Source organism: Siphateles boraxobius, unplaced genomic scaffold, assembly GCF_051911475.1.
Source record: "Siphateles boraxobius isolate OS27281-9 unplaced genomic scaffold, OSU_SipBor_1 9, whole genome shotgun sequence".
Taxonomy (NCBI): domain Eukaryota; kingdom Metazoa; phylum Chordata; class Actinopteri; order Cypriniformes; family Leuciscidae; genus Siphateles; species Siphateles boraxobius.
In genome coordinates this window covers 22,096,925-22,109,080 of record NW_027509219.1, presented here as the reverse complement: position 1 = coordinate 22,109,080, position 12,156 = coordinate 22,096,925, and the positions used below count along the sequence as shown (strand labels likewise).

The window sequence follows — 12,156 nt, the reverse complement described above, 5'->3', positions numbered from 1 at the left end:
TCCACTCCGCTCATGTTAATATTAAAATATTTGCCAAGGAACACTCAGGTAAGATGACGATCTTACCTGAGTGTACGACGATCTGTACCGTTTTGACTTCTTTGCTCGCTGTTTTGCTTTTATTCTCGTGCACTCTTTCACTAAGCTGAACAGCCAATCAGAGTTCTCTCTGTCCCCGACAGCCCGACGCCGATTCAACATGTCGAATCGGCCGAAACAAAGTCGACGAGGTCAAATTTCAGCCGACGGTGCGGAACACACTGGGGAAACTTAGTCGGCCGACGCACAAAAACTGCCCGACGGCCGACCGTCGGCTTGGTGTGTTCCTGCCTTTATATGTTCGGAGTAATCCTGGTTTGGGATTAATTCCCTGACGGGGGTAGGCGTTTCGGGGTTTCGGCCACTGAAGTTGCTGCCTTTAAAGACGCCCTGAGCCCGGCACGCTCCAGAAGATAGATTAGATAAAAGATTGATAGGCAGGATCTGGGGAAGTTGTGGTATTGCACAAAGCACTGGATGGTGAGTATCGTAAGCGTGTGTGTGTGTGTGTTACACTTGCATTTGGTTTAGCTTAGTGGCTAGTGTGGTTAATAGCAGTGCTAGTGGGTGGCTAGCATGGCTGTCTTTAACCGGGAGGAGTTTTTAGCGAATCCCACATTAAATCAGCTTGACTTGTGTCGGAAAGTTGATTTATATTTTGTTGCTAATCACTTTAGTATTCCTGTTGGTAGTACTCTAGTGAAAAGAGAGCTGAAGGATGCTGTGGTGAGTGGATTAGTGCAGAGGGGAGTTTTTAGCTTGGTTGCAGGTGAGACCTCCTCAGATGGCTAGGTAGAGGTAACAGACAGTTCAGAGCAGGCTGAGGTTGTCACACCCAAAGTGAAGCAGGGTGAGGTTGAACGGCAATATTTCACTTTGCCTCGTTTTGTACCGCACACTGAAGAGTCCTCTTCCTTACCACAAGATGACACCCGATTAAAGGTTCGATTAGCTCGCTTACAGTTGGACAGGGAGGAGCGGGAGTGGGAGTTCCAGCTGCGTAGAGAGTTAGATTTTGGAGGCGGAAACTCTCAAGATGCGTGAGCTTGATCTACAAGCTGATGCCGCTGTGCACCGCTCAGTTCCCCCTGAGACTCGGTTTTCATCCAACACTACTTTTGATGTAAGTAAAAACATAGAACTGGTGCCTGAGTTCAGAAAATCAGAAGTAGAAGGCTGTTTTAGCGCGTTTGAGTGAATCGCAGTAGCTCTTCGTTGGCCAAAGGACGTTTGGGCTATTTTGCTTCAGTGCAAGTTGACTGGTAAGGCTCAGGAGGCTTGTGCGGCACTGTCAGTGGAAGACAGTTTGTGCTTTGATAAAGTTAAAGTTATAGTTTTGCGGGTCTATGATCTAGTGCCTGAGGGGTATAGATCGCAGTTCAGGGGCCTCTGTAAAACTGCTAGCCAGGCATATGCAGACTTTGCTAGGGAAAAGGTAACTTTATTTGATCGTTGGTGTGCGGCTTGTAAACCTGAAGACTTTTCTTCCTTACCTGAGTTGATATTGTTGGAAGAGTTCAAGAACTGTGTGCCTGAGAGGATCGTCATTTACTTGAACGAACAGAAAGTGGCTACCCTACAGCAAGCGGCTATGCTAGCTGATGAGTTTGCTTTAACACATAAGGGTGTCTTCAGTAAACCCATCTCTTCCTCTGTCTCTCCACCACATCTTAGTGCTAGCAAGAAGTCTAGTGACAGACAGGTACCCCGGGTTGGTTTAACTAACTCTACTTCAAGTGCTAAAACAGATAGACTATGTTTTTTCGATCATAAACCTGGTCACCTAATAGCAGATTATAACTAGGAAACAAAAGCAGCAGGGTTCAGTTACCAATCAGCCGAAGGGAGTGGGATTAATTAAAACTGTCACTTCTGGAAGAGAGCCTACCTCTTTGCAAGAGCCAGATGAATGTTTTAAACTGTTCATCCTTCCTGGTTCTGTATCACTCACAGGGCAGGTTGAAGATCGGCAGCAGGTCAAAATACTATGTGACACTAATGGTTAGCGGTCTTTTATCCTTTCTAGCGTCTTGCCTTTAGATGCTAAGTCAGCCTGTGAGGTCAGTACAGTTGTCCGAGGTATTGGTATGTGGCATGTGCCAGCCCCACTTCATCACATCCAAGTCCAATCTAAGCTTGTTTCTGGTTGGTTCCCTGTAGCGGTAAGATCATGTTTTCCTGTTGATGGAGTACACTTCATCATGGGTAACGACATTGCGGGAGGTAAAGTATAACCTGACCCTGAAGTTGTGGATGTACCCATTTCTGAGAGTGAGCCAGACGAGCTGGTTCAAAAGCACTCAGAACTGTGATCAGTCAGCGTGTTGACTAGAGCTCAAGCTCGGAAAAAAGATCAGGAGATAACCTTGTCTGATTCCATGTTCCCTTCTGTTTTTTCTGAGGACAGTATGTTCGCTGGTGGAGAGTCGACAGACGTGTGTGAAACAGTGCCAGAGACTTTTGCCACTCCTGAAGTACCACTGCCGTTGACACGTGAAGGACTCATTGGTGCACAGGAATTTGACCCCTCACTGACAAAGTGCTTTGCCGCAGTTGTTGCTGACCCGAGCGAGTGTAGGAAAGGTCAGTGTTTTCTTGTGGAAAACAGAGTACTAATGAGAAAGTGGTCTTCGCATACAGGTGCAGCAACTGATGAGACAGGTTGTCTCATCAGTTGCTATTGTCACACATTTTGTTTTCGCATTTCCAACCATTTCTATTTGTAATCTGCAGGTGTCATCCAGTTCAATTACTGACTCTTCCCTGACTGCAGGAAAAATCTCCAGCAGTCTGAAGATAGGCCTAGGCTTCTTCTTGCTTCAACCATCCTACCAGAGGAATATTCTGGTGCCGATCTGAATTCTGATAAGGTGTCAGGACTCAATCAAACTCGTTTCAGTCCACCACTCAAAGATCACTCTCTCCAGAATATTAACCACACACACCTGTTCATCATCAATTACCTCATCAACCAGCTCAATAAAACACTCACTGTGATTTCAGTCTTTGTCAAGCCTCCAACAGGAACAGACCATAACCCATTGTCTCCTGAAGTCTCTGAGTCATCCAGTGTCCGCTAAGTAACGTATACTCACCTGTGAAATATTAACCTCTGTATCCTTGCTCCGCTGTCTCCAGAAATCCTGTCTGAATCCATGTTTCCCGAGATCTGGTATTCACCTGAGTTTCCTGTGTTCACGCTGAGTTCTACTTGCTCGTGGCTGCATCTGAAAGAGAAAAGACAAGTATTAATGAACTGTGACTGCTTGATATCAACTAACCTAAGGAGGACCTGCTCACCTGTAATCTGCCCCGCACGTAGTGATCATCACCGAATCTTCACCTGAACTTTGAATACTCACCTTTGCACTTGTTTCACATTAAATAAAACAACGTTTGAATTCACTTACCTCTGTCTCTGTGCCTGTATCCTGGCATAAGGTGAATATAATAAGTGATTATATCTTATAATAATACATTAGCTATACAGATGTTATTACATGTTCCATTAGTAATGAAAATTTGAAGAGAAAATTATTTTAAGAAGTTACACACATGCTCAGAATCAGAGTCTTTGGGTGCTGTACTCACTGGACTACATATTGAATTTTATGTGGATGAAAACAAATGATGGATAGGCTTAAGTCTTTACAATGGCACATTCTTTATAAAGGTCCAAGATCACTTAATTGTCACAACTCACAACTTTCAAAACTGTTTTATGGAGTCTTTTTCTGCTAAAAATGTAAAAAAAAAAATGTTTATACGCTTTGTCAGCTGAACAGTTGGCATGTTGTAAAACAGTATACCTTGAATTCACTGTCTGTAGGCCTATCTCCTGGCAAAATAAATGAATATGGCGCTACCCTGACTATGGTCTAGAGTCCTGGCTGTGACCCATTTATGGCCAAGCACCCCCCAGACCGCAGGCCTCTGTCTACAAACGCAGTATCAGGTCTGCAGGACAGCTGTCCTTCTCTCCTTCTCATCTCCCTTTGCCTCAACCCTCTCTCCCTAGTGCTTTCAAAAGCTCCCTGTGTCACCAGACTGATTAAAACAAACACTGCTCATATTTTGGTATCTAATCCAATTGTGCTCTTTTTCTTCAAACTGAGCCTGCAGCGCGTGGGGTATTGGGTGTCTGGGACCCCCGTGAGCCCCCCTCTTCTGTGGCCGGGCTTCAATTTCAAACACTCCAGGACATCACATAGGGGGAGCCAAGCGTAAATAAAGACTTACAGCAGCTTATTTGAAATGTCCAGGTATGAGTGGAATTATTTAGCTTATTTTCCTGTGTAACTTTATTTGACTTTGATGGCTTAAAATAGTGACCAGCTTTTGTAGTGAGCTTGTGTTCAGAGTATTTGTAGCCATCGGCTGGTATGGGGATAAAAGGTTATGGTTATGTGGCCGGTTGCTATGGGGGTGGATTGCGAGACTCGTCCCATGTTTATTGTTTTATTAAAAGGGGCATGTTGAGCTTGTGGGGTCAGGACTATTCCTGATATCTTGACTTAAAGAAGTAGACTTGTGTATGCAAAGGCCTGAGCAAAAGGTCCAGATGCAGTCATAATTACAGATATACAGGACTCAACATGTGGTTGCTTATTTGGTTTACCATCTGTAGTAAAATCTTGCAATCAAACAAAGTCAGATTGAGCTCACAAACTCTCCACTTGGCCCCAGTTCTTGTTCAAATGAGTCGTCTTCGACATGATGTGACCCTCAAATGTTGCCAGGTTATGACAAGAGCATTCTAGCATTCAACCCCCCTCCCTTCGCCAAAAGATAAACACATGGAGATTTAAGCTGTAACCAGAGCCATTCAGAGAATTCATTCAAGGGTCAGCAGCACACACAGTGCTTCCAGATAACAGTCTTATCTCAAATATGTTGCCTGAGTTGCTCCTTTAGATTCATTATTAGTGCATCACTCCATATCTGATTGTATATTGAGTCCGGGTAGATGATCATTTTTGTGAGATCACTTACATCAACTTTGATTAAAATAGAAAATAGACAGTACAGTTTGTTAAACAAGTCAGGACTTTCGTAATGAACCTTTCAGCAGAAACCAAGTATGACGTTTTTAACACCATCTAGTGGATGAAATACTGCTATCTTCTTATGAGTGATGTAGTTTCCTTTATTGTGGACACTGTCCAAATTTTCACAGAAGCAGCCACACCATCAAGTTCTCCTCTGAAATGCTTGAATTGTATATATTCATTTAGGCAACAGTACATTTTATTGTTACCTGTTCTCTTTCAGAGCCTATTTTTTCTTGTAAGAATAGGGTGGACAGTCTTTAATGGATTAGTTCACCAAAAAATGAAAATTCTGTCATCATTTACTCGCCCCTTATGTTGTACCAAACATGTATGAGTTTCTTTCTTCTGCTGAGCTAAAAAGTTCAGAAACTAAAAACTAAAAAAATACTATGAAAGTCAATGGCTTCCGTCAACTGTCTTTATATCCCAGTATGAATCATACATGTGTGTCATTGTCCAAAGGAAGCACACAGAATCATTAAGGACTTTATACGCACCCCACACACAAGCTGTTTCGGCTGTCTGGCAGATGAAAAATTTGGAAAATGTCTATGTTTTTAAAAGAAGTCGCTTATGCTCATCAAGCCTGCATTTATTTGATCAAAAATACATTAAAAACCAGTAATATTGTGAAATATTATTACAATTTAAAATAATGATGTTCTATTTTAATATACTTTCAAATATGATTTATTTCCGTGATGCAAAGCTGAATATTTATCAGCCATTAGTCTTCATTGTCACATGATCCTTCAGACATCATTCTAATATGCTGATTCATTATCAATGTTGCAAACAGTTGTGCTGCTTAATATTTTTTATAACCTGTGATACTTTTTGTTCAGGATTCTTTGAAGAATAAAAAGTTCAAAAGAACTGCATCTTATTTAAAATAGAAATATTTTATAACAACATACACTACCGTTCAAAAGTTTGGGGTCAATCGTTTTTTCCTCTCTTTTTTTTTTTTGAAAGAAATGAATAGCTTTATTCAGCAAGGATGTGCTAAACTGATAAAAATTGAAAAATTGTTTAGAAAAGTTTTCTATTTTGAATAAATGCTGTTCTTTTTAACTTTTTATTGATCAATGAATCCTGAAAAAAGTATCACAGGTTCCAAAAAAATATTAAACAGCACAACTGTTTTCAACATTGATAGTCATTGAGTATCAAATCAGCATATCAGAATGATTTCTGGAGGATCATGTGACACTGAAGACTGGAGTAATGATGCTGAAAATTCAGCTTTGCATCACAGAAATAAAATATATTTTAAAATATAATAAAATAGAAGACCATAATTTCAAATTGTAATAATATTTCAAAATATTACTGTTTCGTTACTATGTATTTTTGATCAAATAATCAAACTTTTGCCTCATGCACTCACGCACACACACACGAACACACATACATATATATTACTATTTTTATATATAATAATATTAGTACTAGTATTTTTATTCTAATAAATGCAGTATTTTTGGAGCAAAATAAACATTTCTGAGAATAGCAGTCTGAGAGGCTATAAGGTTTTTGCACTAAATAGCTCATTTCAAACATACTGAAACAACCTATGCTTCTTAGCAGGTCTCTGAAGTAACCTTCACCGTTATACTTTTGAAAAACCTGATGTATAGCTTGTCATTCTGTATGAAGTCTTAAAAGCCAGGAAAATCACACAGAATGCACCGCCAGGCCTGTTGATATATGATATATGCCCCATTATCCTGAACTTCTTTGCGGTGATAATGCTATTTTTTTTTGCACCCATTGGTCCAAAGCACAGAACTGTGACCTCAATATGCAACTTCAAACAGCAAAAAAAAGAACACTGGACCAGAGAAATACAGCCATAATCATTCCCTGTAACGACCATGCTGCTTGAAGTTTGAGACCTGACGGAGAGTTTAAAAAAAAAAACACAACTGTATATCAACTGCACAGACTGCAGAGTTACAGCCCCTTCCAGCCCCTTCCAGCCCCTTCCAGCACATTCGGTGCTAAAACCAAGGTTGTTTATGGCTAAAATGGTGTGATATTGTCTGTTTTTATAAATACTGCAGTTGGCAAGGTCTAATGTAAAAAAGATGACCACAATCTCCCATTTTACATCCGTATGGCTTCTGCAAAGCAGTCCTCTCCAAACAACTCCACTTCATTAAATTCCAATTTTCCCAGTTTCATTTGCAATTAAAAGCACTGATAAGTATCTTTCCTTGAAACAGAGACCTAACTGGGCTATAAAGTAATTTGTGGCTTAAAGAACAGCCCACAAATAAATAAGGTTCATTACGTATAGCATAAAATCTTAGGTTATTTTCTATGTGTTCATACTAGATAAAAGGACCTTTGGGCGTGTGTGGTGGGCTTGTTCATATAGACAGTTTCCATGTCTTTATCTGATGGAGAGGAGCACGGAATCAATAAAGCAATGGAGTAGGAAGACAGGCGTGCAGAGAGAAAAGACATAGTGCTGCCCACACCAGAGCGGCTGTGGCACACTCATTTGTCAGCACTGTATTTGTGTGTGTGTGGAAAGAGAGACAGAATGTGAGAGAGAAAGAGCAAAAAATGTCAGAGTACGGACAAAATGTTGCTTGTAAAAAAAAAAAAAAAAAATAGACTAACACTAAACCTTAACCTACCTACCTTGTGTTTTACATTTACAGGCAAGCCATATGTCAAATTTTAGTAGTGGGTTAGACAAAAAATGGCAAGTTTTAAATTTATAATAATTATCTTCCTTAAAATTATTATAATTATCTTATTTAAAATTATTATAATTATCTTCTTTAAAATTATTATAATTATCTTCCTTTAAGTCATGGTTTAATCACTTTCCGTAAATCTGATGTCCGTCTGTCATGTGGACTTTTAAAGACACATTTTTTTATGAAGGTGGAAAGCCATCATCCTGAAACCTAATGCACACCGGTGTGTGATCATCTAAAGAGCCCTTTACCCAGAGGAGGGTGGGAGTTGGGCGGTGGGTTATTTCGTCTGCAGTATGTTCGTCTTCAAAAGGTGACCTTTACAGTGCTGAAAGGGCCCGAGTAAATCTCCTCATGCACATTCACACAGGTCTCACCATGACATTGTATGTGTGATATCTGGGGTTATAAAATATTACTTTTTAAATCATTCTGATGGATTTATCACTTCATCCACATCCTTAATGTTAAAAAAAGCATACACCCAGTGTGCGCTCTGAAGTCCCTTGTTCAATATGGGTTATGCCTACTTTATCTAATGTTTGTAGACTCTATGTATAAACTATTTATTTTCTAGACCAGTGGTTCTCAACCAGGGGCCGGGACTCGCAAAGGGGCCCTCGCAAACTTCCAGCTTGGCCAAATCTTAAAATCATTATTATTTTTTATATTAACATAATCTTAGTTAAAATGCTAAAAAATAATAATAATAAAAAAAAATAAAGATGTACAACATTGAACTGGTATAATATTTTATAGTCCCTTGTTTGTTTTTATAGTCCCTTAATGTATTGTTTGTAACCTTGTCTGTAAATACTTAATGTCTCAAACTACAGAATGTTTTCAATAAGCTTTACCAAGCAAAGATAAAATGACAATGACATTTTGATTGAATTTTCTAGCCACAAGAGGGTGCTGACCGTCCACACGGAATGAGCTCCATTTCACTGCTGTGCTGATTTGCTTTTACTGATGCATGATGGGTAAGAGACTTTTGGCTGCTCTATCCAAAAACCAAGACATTATATTTAAGAATGTCATTTCTGAACTGACCCTTATGGCAGCCAAAGAAAAAGAAGCTATGTTTAATTTGAAAACCATAAAGAGATTTAACAGAAGTCAAAACACACTATATGGCTTTTTTTTTATCTCTTTCCTGGCTCTAATTGTTCTTGCTTAGCTTTTCCAGAGATAAATTCTAGTGGAGAAAAATGCATACATCTGACATGGACTCTATACCCGAGCAAAAAAAGACAGGTATAGCACCCAGGAGGTGGCTGTTTCCTGACAGATTTTTTGTTCTTTTATCAAAAGGCCTCTCCATGTGTAAAGATATCCTAGTCATTAAGCTGATGGACGACCACGTGGGGCTTTAGGTTGCAGATTATAAGTGAACTGTGCTGAAGTGTATTTCCTCTAATGGAAATTGCAGTCGTGATGTGTAGTTAGACAAGCAGAATTTCAGTAGATGCTCTTGTTCTGCGTCTTGTTCTAGTTTCTGCAGCATCCACAACATTTATGTAGATGTGCAAAAAAAAAAAAAGCACTTGATTTGGCTTTATGAATGGTATGCGTGACAGAGGAATCTTTTTTTTTTTTTTTTCGTTATTCATGCAGCTTTGTAGAATGAGTATCTGATTAATCATACAATTGGTCCGCAAACACAATATAAAATCCAGCATGATAAAAATAGAGCTGAATATATATTTTATCATGATGCTTTAAGTGCATTGTGGAGCAGAACATCTCAATGTGTCACAGTGTCTGGTTGTGTTCCCTTGTCTATCACTAGAGGTCCTCGTTCTCACGGTGTCCTTCACATTTGACTTCAATTCCCAGCATTCTGTCTGTCACTGTCACTCATCAGTTCATTGCACTCAGCTGTTCCCCGTAATCATTGTTCCCAGCTGTTCTGTGTTAGTCTTGTTAGATATGTGTATAAATACCCTGCCTGTTTAGTGTTTGTTACGGAGTCCTTGTATATTGTCACACCACTTCTGGTTGCCTGTTTTTTTTTTTTTTTTTTTTTTTTTTTTTTTTTTTTTGCCAGTTCGTGTTTGTTTTCTTGTTTTTGGATTGCCTTTTGGATTTGACCCTTGCCTGGACTGGATGTACGATTATGGATTTCCCTATTCAATTCTTACCTGCTATTGGATCTCTCTCTCCTGTGTGTGTTACGTGACAGAAGGACTCCATCTATAGAGATCCAGCGGTATGTTTTGCAACATCTCTTCCCCAGCCACCGAGCGGGAGAGAAGGGAGTTGTTTAAGGGGACCCGGTTGGTAAAGTTCCGCGGGACCCGTGGAGGTCGCCGTAGAGGAAGTGATAGAGAGATGTATCACGTCACGTCTGCCCAGCGAGAGACTGTTCACGTCACGTCTGCCCAGCGAGAGACTGTTCATGTCACGTCTGCCCAGCGAGAGACTGTTCACGGACTGTTCACGTCACGTCTGCCCAGCGAGAGACTGTTCACGGACTGTTCACGTCACGTCTGCCCAGCGAGAGACTGTTCACGTCACGTCTGCCCAGCGAGAGACTGTTCACGTCACGTCTGCCCAGCGAGAGACTGTTCACGTCACGTCTGCCCAGCGAGAGACTGTTCACGTCACGTCTGCCCAGCGAGAGACTGTTCACGTCACGTCTGCCCAGCGAGAGACTGTTCACGTCACGTCTGCCCAGCGAGAGACTGTTCACGTCACGTCTGCCCAGCGAGAGACTGTTCACGTCACGTCTGCCCAGCGAGAGACTGTTCACGTCACGTCTGCCCAGCGAGAGACTGTTCACGTCACGTCTGCCCAGCGAGAGACTGTTCACGTCACGTCTGCCCAGCGAGAGACTGTTCACGTCACGTCTGCCCAGCGAGAGACTGTTCACGTCACGTCTGCCCAGCGAGAGACTGTTCACGTCACGTCTGCCCAGCGAGAGACTGTTCACGTCACGTCTGCCCAGCGAGAGACTGTTCACGTCACGTCTGCCCAGCGAGAGACTGTTCACGTCACGTCTGCCCAGCGAGAGACTGTTCACGTCACGTCTGCCCAGCGAGAGACTGTTCACGTCACGTCTGCCCAGCGAGAGACTGTTCACGTCACGTCTGCCCAGCGAGAGACTGTTCACGTCACGTCTGCCCAGCGAGAGACTGTTCACGTCACGTCTGCCCAGCGAGAGACTGTTCACGTCCCGTCTGCCCAGTCAGAGACTGTTCACATTCCGTCTGCCTATATGGACCTGGACTATCTGGAGCGTCTGGCTCGGATCCTGGACATGCCCGTGTCTCCTGTCCCAGAGCCGGAGCCAGTGTCTGCTGTTCCAGAGCCGTAGTCAGAGCCAATGCTTGTTCCAGAGCCGGAGGCAGAGCCAATGCTTGTTCCAGAGCCGGAGTCAGAGCCAGTACCCGTTCCAGAGCCGGAGGCAGAGCCTGTGCCGTCTGCCTTCATGTACCTGGACTATCTGGAGCGTCTGGCTCGGATCCTGGACATGCCCGTGTCTCCTGTCCCAGAGCCGGAGCCAGTGTCTGCTGTTCCAGAGCCGTAGTCAGAGCCAATGCTTGTTCCAGAGCCGGAGGCAGAGCCAATGCTTGTTCCAGAGCCGGAGTCAGAGCCAGTACCCGTTCCAGAGCCGGAGGCAGAGCCTGTGCCGTCTGCCTTCATGTACCTGGACTATCTGGAGCGTCTGGCTCGGATCCTGGACATGCCCGTGTCTCCTGTCCCAGAGCCGGAGCCAGTGTCTGCTGTTCCAGAGCCGGAGGCAGAGCCAGTGCCCGTTCCAGAGCCGGAGGCAGAGCCAGTGCCCGTTCTAGAGCCGGAGGCAGAGCCAGTGCCCGTTCCAGAGCCGGAGGCAGAGCCAGTGCCCAGAGCCAGTGCCCGTTCCAGAGCCGGAGTCAGAGCCAGTGCCCGTTCCAGAGCCGGAGTCAGAGCCAGTGCCCGTTCCAGAGCCAGTGCCCGTTCCAGAGCCAGTGCCCGTTCCAGAGCCAGTGCCCGTTCCAGAGCCAGTGCCCGTTCCAGAGCCAGTGCCCGTTCCAGAGCCAGTGCCCGTTCCAGAGCCAGTGCCCGTTCCAGAGCCAGTGCCCGTTCCAGAGCCAGTGCCCGTTCCAGAGCCAGTGCCCGTTCCAGAGCCAGTGCCCGTTCCAGAGCCAGTGCCCGTTCCAGAGCCAGTGCCCGTTCCAGAGCCAGTGCCCGTTCCAGAGCCAGTGCCCGTTCCAGAGCCAGTGCCCGTTCCAGAGCCAGTGCCCGTTCCAGAGCCAGTGCCCGTTCCAGAGCCAGTGCCCGTTCCAGAGCCAGTGCCCGTTCCAGAGCCAGTGCCCGTTCCAGAGCCAGTGCCCGTTCCAGAGCCAGTGCCCGTTCCAGAGCCAGTG

The 12,156-nt window shown here is 43.6% G+C and overlaps 1 long non-coding RNA gene across 1 annotated transcript; it reads left to right on the top strand.

The window, feature by feature from the left end:
* The first annotated feature begins 2,484 nt into the window (after positions 1-2,484).
* LOC143732412 (uncharacterized) lies at positions 2,485-8,788 on the top strand. The gene is made up of 3 exons (XR_013201113.1): positions 2,485-2,622; positions 2,773-2,909; positions 8,707-8,788. It is a non-coding gene; the product is annotated as an uncharacterized LOC143732412 (long non-coding RNA).
* Positions 8,789-12,156: the final 3,368 nt, after the last annotated feature.